This window comes from Trichomycterus rosablanca, chromosome 25, assembly GCF_030014385.1.
Source record: "Trichomycterus rosablanca isolate fTriRos1 chromosome 25, fTriRos1.hap1, whole genome shotgun sequence".
Lineage (NCBI taxonomy): Eukaryota > Metazoa > Chordata > Actinopteri > Siluriformes > Trichomycteridae > Trichomycterus > Trichomycterus rosablanca.
The window spans coordinates 6,777,501-6,787,383 of record NC_086012.1 but is presented as its reverse complement, the minus strand read 5'-3'; the positions used below and the strand labels follow the sequence as shown (position 1 = coordinate 6,787,383).

The following is a 9,883-nucleotide window of genomic DNA, read 5'->3' as shown; positions in this document are numbered from 1 at the left end:
TAGCCCAAAGCCCTACCCACTAGACTACCACTGTTCTCCTGCTCCAGAAAAACAAACTCCTAATAGTGTTCTGTATCCGACTGATTTCATTGTAAATGCAGCCTATAGCTTACATTTATATGACAAGTTGTTTTAGCCAAAAAAATACCACCTTAACCTAAACTATGGGTCTGTCTGAAACAAAGCATGCAGAGAAACAGATGGACTACAGTCAGTAATTGTAGAACTACAAAGTGCTTCTATGGTAAGTGGAGCTGATAAAATGGACAGTGTGTGTAGAAACAAGGTGGTTTTAATGTTATGACTGATCGGTGTATTTGTAATCTAATTTCTTTCAATTTAGCTTTCAACTGAATTTTGTTTGCTTCATTTGACCTTTCTAGGCATCATAACGGCAGCATGAGGTCCTTTCTGTGTGGAGTTTGCATGTTCTCCACGTGTCCGCGTGGGTTTCCTCCGGGTGCTCCGGTTTCCTCCCACAGTCCAAAGACGTGCAAGTGAGGTGAGTGTAAAACATGACGGTAAAATCCTAATAAACAAACAAACAAACACACGCTGGAATCAGAGCTGGGATCTCGAATACATCGCATCGAATCTCAGCCTTGCCTGCCGGCTAGGCTGAGCAGCCGCATGAACAACGATTGGCCTGTTGTTCAGATATGGGCGGGATTAAGCCGGATAAGGTCTCTCTCTCTCATAACTAATGCAATTACGACCTCTGGTTACGATTGATGGCGCCTGCACAGAGATGAGAAAAGAGTGCGCTCAGGGTGTGTGTCTCCGTACACAGGGCTGAGTCGCACCGCACTCATCGGCGATAAGTGTAGGTGATGAGATGCATACGGCATGCTGCCCACGTGTCGGAGGGGGCGTGGGGTAGCTTCGTTCTCCTCAATCGGAGCGGGGATCGGCATTGGTGGAGAGGAAGCGTGACTCAATCGGGAGGGAAAAAGGAGGGAAAATGTATAAATAAGATTTTTAAAAAACAAACGGCAGGATGATGTGCTTACTTGAATTAATTGTAAAGTTCGACATGCACCATTCAACAAATATCACTCTTTATTAAAGAACAGCAGCATCCCACATGTAACAGTGAGCTTTAATTCAAGGCTGTGTGTGGGGGGTGGAAAGTAGCCTAGGCATTAAAAATGTGCCATTCAGAGAGTATGACTCATAGCTATATCTGTGTGTGTGGGTGGGTGAACGTTTCTAGGTGTGAGGTGTGTGTGTGTGTGACATTGCTGTTTGTGTGTTAGTCATATTAATGAACATAGCCTTGATTAGCAGATGATTAGGTTCTTATTTATTAAGCAAAACACAAACAAGCAGCCCATTAACACAACACAAAGCCATCTTTCGATTGGTCCTTCTTCTGTTTCTCTCTCCCTCTTTATGGCGCGCTCTTGTCGTTGTCTCCATGGTGATCCTCATCTCGTCTTCTGTGTCCCTCATCTTCTTGTTCATGCTGAGTTGAGGTCAGATAAAAGGCAGACAATCGCAGGTGGATTCTGATGAGGGGAGCAGCGTTATTAGCTTTATTTTGCTTTCTAGCGTTCCTCCCTTCCCCTCGTTTCAGAATTATTTAGTCTGCGCAACTTTATTTCATTTGTTAATAAACCTCTATTCCTGCATTTCAGGCCTGCCACACATTCCAAAACAAGTTGGGACGGGGGCAATTTAGGGCTAGTAATGAGGTGGAAAAAACTAGATAATGATGTGATTCCAAACAGGTGATTGTAATCATGGTTTGGTACGAAAGCAGCGTTGATGAGCAAAAATGATCAGAGGATCTCCAGTTTGTCTGGAAATGTGTGAGAAAATTATGAAAAAAAAAAAAAAAAAACTCAAAGAAAGATTGGAAGGGATTTGCATATTTCTCCCTCTACAGTGCATAATATCATTAAACCATTCAAAGAATCAGGAGGAATTTCAGTGCGTAAAGGCCAAGTGAGCAAGGGAGTAATCTTCGATCCCTCAGACGGCACTGCATCAAGAACCGCCACTCAACAATAGCTGATATAACCACATGGGTGAGGGATTACTTTGGCAAACCTTTGTCAAGCACTACAATACAGAGTTACATGCACAAATGCCACTTCAAACTTTACTGTGCAAACAAGAAGCCTTATGTTAACCACGTCCAGAAGCGGCGTCGACTTCTCTGGGCTCTGAGGCATCTAGGATGGACCATCACACAGTGGAAACGTGTATTCTGGCCAGATGAATCAGCATTCCAGGTCTTTTTCGGAAAAAATAGATGCAGTGTGCTCCGGACCAAAGTCTGTCATGCTATGGGGTGTGTCAGTGCCCTTGGCAAAGGTCGTTTACACTTCTGTGATGGCACCATTAATGCAGGAAAGTACATTGAGATCTTAGAGCAACATATGCTGCCTTCAAGACGTCATCTTTTCCAGGGACAAGACAATGCAAAAACTGTGGAAGAAGAGGGTACGGGTACTGGACTGGCCTGCCTGCAGTTCTGACCTGTCCCCAATAGAGAATGTGTGGAGAATTTTGAAACGAAAAGTGCGACAACGACGACCCCGTACTGTTACACTTCTTAAGACGTGTTTGTAGGAAGAATGAGACAAAATAAAAGCTGAAACACTAAATCACTTGGTCTCCTCGGTGCCAAAACATCTTTTAAGTGTGGTGAAAAGGAATAGCAACATTTTGTGGGGTTTGGGGTTGTAAAATATTGATTTTAAAAGGTTCAATGCAGTTAAAAGGAGAAATATTCTATAATGATAGCAATACAAGGCTAAACATGGGTGTATATGGGTGGATCTATTGTGTTTCCGTTGTTTATGTCTGGATGAGTCACTCAGTCTGTCTCATTCAGTGGCAGATCATTTATTCTACTAAAGCTCTACATTTCAATAGGCTTTTTATCAGTAATAAGAGCATAAATGGTAGAATTGTGGACTTGGGTTTATTTTACATTAATATTTAAACATTTTTCAATCATTTTAGAACTAACAAACTGCCCTGCTGCTGTCTAACTGGTGCAGTCTCTCCTCTCATGGGAGCTATGATTTCTTATCAGCTGTCTGTGTGGCAGGGCTGTGTTTACTGAGTCTGTTTTCCGTCAGCGTGGTTCTGCGCTGTTTTAAAGCCAAATATTACCCTACTGAACATCCCCTCCTGATTAGAGTTTATGGGATTCAGACAGGATGAACCTGAGATATTTCATGTTCTGTCTGGTCAACTTAATTTCATTTATTAATAAACATCCATTCCTGCATTTCAGACCTGCAACACATTCCAAAAAAAAGTTGGGACAGTAAAGCATTTACCACTTTGTAATGTTGCCATTCCTTTTCACCTCACTTTTGGCACCGAGGAGACCAAGTGATTTAGTGTTTCAGCTTTTATTTTGTCTCATTCTTACTGCAAACACGTCTTAAGATGTGCGACAGTACGGGGTCGTCATTGTTGCATTTTCCGTTTCAAAATTCTCCACACATTCTCTATTGGGGACAGGTCAGGACTGCAGGCAGGCCAGTCCAGTACCCGTACCCTCTTCTTCCACAGCCATGCCTTTGTAATGTGTGCAGCATGTGGTTTTGCATCGTCTTGTTGAAAAATGCATGGACGTCCCTGGAAATGTACTTTTCTGCATTAATGCTGCCATCACAGAAGTGTAAATGACCTTTGCCAAGGGCACTGACACAATCCCATACCATGACACACCCTGGCTTTTGGACTTGTTGTTGATAACAGTCTGGATGGTCCTTTTCATCTATAGTCCGGAGCACTCAGCATCCATTCTTTCCAAAAAAAGACCTGGAATGCTGATTCATCTGACCACAATACACGTTTCCACTGTGTGATGGTCCATCCTAGATTTCTCAGAGCCCAGAGAAGTCGACGCCGCTTCTGGACATGGTTAACATAAGGCTTCTTTTTTGCACAGTAAAGTTTTAAGTGGTATTTGTGCATGTAACTCTGTATTGTAGTGCTTGACAAAGATTTGCCAAAGTAATCCCTCACCCATGTGGTTATATCAGCTATTGTTGAGTGGTGGTTCTTGATGCAGTGCCGTCTGAGGGATCGAAGATCACGGGCGTTCAGCTTAAGCTTGCACCCTTGGCCTTTACGCACTGAAATTCCTCCTGATTCCTTGAATCGCTTAATGATATTATGTACTGTAGAGGGAGAAATATGCAAATCCCTTCCAATCTTTTTTTTGAGGTACATTGTTTTTAAACATTTCAATAATTTTCTTACACATTTGTTGATAAACTGGAGATCCTCTGATCATCTTTGCTCATTAAAGACTCAGCTTTTCCTGGATGCTGCTTTTGTACCAAACCATGATTACAATCACCTGTTTGGAATCACATCATTATTTAGTTTTTTCACCTCATTACTAGCCTTAAATTGTACCCCTACCAACTTTGTTTGGAATGTGTTGCAATATGTATATGCAGATTTTATTATCATTATTATCTTTATTCTACTATAAATATAGTATGTTATAAAATATTTAACATGATTTCTGCACTTTTTAAACCTGCATTTTCATTCACATTCTCTTTGTCCCTTTATTTCTCTGTCTGACTCATAGTCTGTGTGACGCATTCTCCTACGTGCGAGTGTGCATGAAAGAGAGGGCAGATGAGAGGGTGAGTGGAGAAAACGCCATCATTCATTTTCAGAATGGCCTTACCTTTTTCTTTATTTAGGAGCGATGGATCTCTGGGACCAGCCTATACACCACGATGCCCTTTGTGGTTGAATTTCATTAATTCTGCAAACGTTGTGTGATGTTCCAGCACCTTCTGATACCCTTTGGAAAGTGGGCTTTATTTGGTTTAGATCAGGACTTTGACTAGGCTATGAATTTGCTTTTGTGGCATAACATTATGACCACTGACAGATGAAGTGCATAACACTGATTATCTCTTCATCACGGCACCTGTTAGTGGGTGGGATATATTAGGCAACAAGTCAACATTTTATGGGCAAGTGTAAGGATTTGAGCGAGTTTGACAAGGGCCAAATTGTGATGGCTAGACGACCGATCAGAGCTCGATCTCCAAAACTGCAGCTCTTGTGGGGTGTTCCCGGTCTGCAGTGGTCAGTATCTATCAAAAGTGGTCCAAGAAAGGAACAGTGGTAATCCGGCGACAGGGTCATGGGCAGCCAAGGCTCATTGATGCACATGGGGATCGAAGGCTGGCCCATGTGGTCTGTTAATGCTGGTTCTGATAGAAAGGTGTCAGAATACACAGTGCATCACAGTTTGTTGCGTATGGGGCTGCATAGCCGCAGACCAGTCAGGGTGCCCATGCTGACCCCTGTCCACCACCGAAAGCGCCAATAATGGTCACTTGAGCATTGGAACTGGACCACGGAGCAATGGAAGAAGGTGGCCTGGTCTGATGAATCACGTTTTCTTTTACATCACGTGGATGGCCAGGTGCGTGTGCGTAACACATGCCACCAGGATGCACTATGGGAAGAAGGCAAGCCGGCGGAGGCAGTGTGATGCTTTGGGCGATGTTCTGCTGGGAAACCTTGGGTCCTGCCATCCATGTGGATGTTACTTTGACACGTACCACCTACCTAAGCATTGTTGCAGACCATGTACACCCTTTCATGGAGACGGTATTCCCTGATGGCTGGATAATGCGCCCTGCCACAAAGCAATAATGGTTCAGGAATGGTTTGAGGAGAACAACAACGAGTTTGAGGTGTTGACTTGGCCTCCAAATTCCCCAGATCTCAGTCCAATCGAGCATCTGTGTGATGTGCTGGACTCTTTTTTTCCCTGTATAAAGATTTCTAATTATTTTCCTGACTGAACTGATGTGTGGTTACTTGTGTGCCATTAAACTGAACAGTGATTCATTCAATCAGTGGTGCTTTGATTTGCTTGGCAGAGTTTTCAAGGCTGAATCCCACATATGACCACATATAATAATTTTCCTTTTATGTACAGATACATGCTCATTATACTCCTGCTGCTGAGCGTATCAAGGCCGCCCAGCTAACACCTAACATTTGTGTGCTTTGTGTTTTTGTTAGGCAAGCTTTAACACTTTTTAATGAATCACAAGAATCTAGAGAGAGAGAGAGAGAGAGAGAGAGAGAGAGAGAGAGAGAGAGAGAGAGAGAGAGAGAGAGAGAGAGAGAGTTGGAACTTTGTAAGTGTTGAGATTTTCTGTTCATTAAAATCTTCCACCTCTCATTTAACTGTGCTTCCACCAACACACAACACAGGACTTTCTTTTCTCTTTTTTCCAGGGTTACAAAATGGGATGTGTACTTAAAACCATTAATTAGAAAATATATATATATAAATTTTCTACCCTATTTGGTACAAACAGTTTGTCTTATGAGAAAAATGTAGCAGGCACTTTTGCTAGTCACACTATTCATTCATCCATCCATCCATCCATCCATCCATCCATCCATTCATCCATCCTTCCTCCTTCCTTCCATCTTTCTTTTCTTTCTTTCTTTCTTTGTCTCTCTGTCTGTCTGTCTTTTTGTCTATCTATCTATTTGGCATTGCACTCTATCTATTCTATATATGTATCTATCTGTCTATTTATACAATAGAATCTATCTATATAAGAATTAGAATCAATGTGTTAGTTGTATAGGTATTGCACTCTTCTTTCTATCTATCTATCTATCTATCTATCTATCTATCTATCTATCTATCTATCTATCTATCTATCTATCTATCTATCTATCTATCTATCTATCTATCTATCTCTGTCTGTCTATTTATTCTATTTGTCTATCTGTCTGTCTGTGTGTCTATTCTATCTGTCTATTGTATAAAAATTACAATAAAGGTGTTAGTTGTATAGGCATTGCACTCTTATATGTGTTTGCCTGTCTATCTATTTATCTATACAATAGAATCTATCTGTACAATCTATCTATATAAGAATTAGAATAAAGGTGTTAGTTGTATAGGCATTGCGCTCTATTCTATATGTGTCTCTGTCTGTCTGTCTGTCTGTCTGTCTATACAATAGAATCTATCTATATAAGCATTAGAATAAAGATATTGGTTGTACAGGCATTGCACTCTATCTATTCTATGTGTGTTTCTATCTGTCTATCTATATATGTATCTATCTGTCTATCTATCTATATAATAGAATCTATCTATACAATCTATCTATATAAGAATTAGAATAAAGGTGTTAGTTATATAGGCATTGCACTCTTTTATATGTATCTATCTATCTATCTATCTATCTATCTATCTATCTATCTATCTATCTATCTATCTATCTATCTATCTATCTATCTATCTATCTATCTATCTATCTATCTATCTATCTATACAATCTATCTATATAAGAATTAGAATAAAGGTGTTAGTTGTATAGGCATTGCGCTCTGTAAAAGGGCACACAAATTTGAAGTCTGCTCCTCTTACAGAGGATCCCTTGGTCTGAAGAGATGTAAAAAGGTGAAAACAACACTTTTTATGCATCATTAATTTTTCTATAGCTTTAAGTAAGCCGTTTCTTTGCTTTCTGCATTTCATATTTAACTATTTTTAATATGCCACCCCCTTTTTAATCGTGTTTGGGAGTCTGCGCTGATATGTGATGACGCGGTTCAGCTCAACCGCAGAGCTATTGCCTTCATGCCCTCCCCCTTGACAGAGGAGCTGCTATAAATACATCACTGTGATGATTCATCTAGCAGACGTATCACTCTCCATAGTCACACACACACACACACACACACACACATACACTCTTCACAAATAAACACAAGTCTGTTATATCTGGATTTGTGTTCTGCCATTTACGATAATATCAAAATAATAAAACAAAATTTTTTTATGAGCATAAACTTCCAAAATGGGCATTTGGATTAGTTGGCATATTCTTGTGGTTCATCCCACCATGTCTTTATAGATATCCAAGTGTACTTGGGTGTTCAGTAGACTGTTGCCATAATGTTGTAATCATTTACATTATTTTTCATAATTAATTTCATTACATGTTAGTAATGGCTGTGGCTGGAACACATTAACTCAGTAATTAGGAAGGGTGTCTACATACATTTGGCCATTTAGTGTTTCTTAATATCTAATTGTATAAATAATTCAAATAATCATTAGTAGAACATTAGCATTTGTGTGTTATACAGATGGAAATATTTCAGAAGGGGAAACTGCAAGAATGTTTTGCATGCAATTACAATCCCAAGTCAGAAAACGTTGGGACAGAATGAAAAATGAAAAATAATAACTTTGACTTTTATTTGATTGTGGACAGTTTGTCAACAAATGTGTGAGAAAAGGATTGAAATGTTTAAAAACAATGTACTTCAAAGAAAGATTGGAAGGGATTTGCATATTTCTCCCTCTACAGTGCATAATATCATTAAACCATTCAAGGAATCAGGAGGAATTTCAGTGTGTAAAGGCCAAGGGTGCAAGCTTAAGCTGAACACCTGAGATCTTCGATCCCTCAGACGGCACTGCATCAAGAACCGCCACTCAACAATAGCTGATATAACCACATGGGTGAGGGATTACTTTGGCAAACCTTTGTCAAGCACTACAATACAGAGTTACATGCACAAATGCCACTTAAAACGTTACTGTGCAAAAAAGAAGCCTTATGTTAATCATGTCCAGAAGTGGCGTCGACTTCTCTGGGCTCTGAGGCATCTAGGATGGACCATCACACAGTGGAAACGTGTATTGTGGTCAGATGAATCAGCATTCCAGGTCTTTTTTTGGAAAAAATGGACACCGTGTGCTCTGGAACAAAGACAAAAAGGACCATCCAGACTGTTATCAGCAACAAGTCCAAAAGCCAGGGTCAGTCATGGTATGGGATTGTGTCAGTGTCCCTGGCAAAGGTCATTTACACTTCTGTGATGGCAGCATTAAAGCATAAAATTACATTGAGATCTTAGAGCAACATGTGCTGCCTTCAAGATGCCAACTCAAAATATTAACGTTACACCTACATTAATTAGAGTTTTTGGATAAACGAAGTTCAAAGTTTGTGTCCCATGTTTGCATAATTTTTACTCCATTGGCCACCCCAAAAAAAGTTTTGACACCCCTGGTGTACACAGTATGCAACATAACTTTTTCCTTTTCTTTCACTTTCTGTGCATCATGATACAGGTATTCTTACAAAAATGCATTATGACAGAATGTGGCCTTCGTTTCCATGGACACCGCGACTTGCTCAAGGGGAATTGTATGACGGTACAGACAAGGTCTGGCAAACAGGGTTGTGAATAATGTGTAGATCTCTTAAAAACCCAATCTTGTATAAGATAGCCTTTTATTATTATTTTTTTAATTAATAATAATAATAATAATAATAATAGTAATAATAATAATAGTAATAATAATAATAATAATATAAATAGTAATAATAAATAAGTAATAGTAAAATTAATAATAATAATAGTAATAGTAATATAAATAGTAATAATAATAATATTAATAATAATAGTGCTACTACTAATAATAATATTAATAATAGTAATAATAATAGTAATAATAATAATAATATTAATAATAATATTAATAATAATAATAATAGTAATAATAATAATAATAATAATAGTTATAATAATAATAGTAATAATAACAATAATATTAGTAATAGTAATAATATTAATAATAATAATAATGATAGTAATAATAACAATAATAATAGTAATAATAATAATACCGTAGTAATAATAGTAATAGTAATAATAATAATAATAATAATAATAATAACAATAATAATAATAGTAATAATAATACTAATAATATTAATAATAATAATAGTAATAATAATAGTAATAATAATAATAGTAATAATAATAATAATATTAGTAGTAGTAACAATAACAATAATAGTAATAATAATAACAATAATAGTAA

At 38.3% G+C, this 9,883-nt stretch overlaps 1 long non-coding RNA gene across 1 annotated transcript; it reads left to right on the top strand.

The window, feature by feature from the left end:
* Positions 1-404: 404 nt before the first annotated feature.
* Positions 405-6,098, top strand: LOC134302911 (uncharacterized). Its single transcript, XR_010007597.1, has 3 exons — positions 405-502; positions 4,571-4,628; positions 6,034-6,098. It is a non-coding gene; the product is annotated as an uncharacterized LOC134302911 (long non-coding RNA).
* Positions 6,099-9,883: the final 3,785 nt, after the last annotated feature.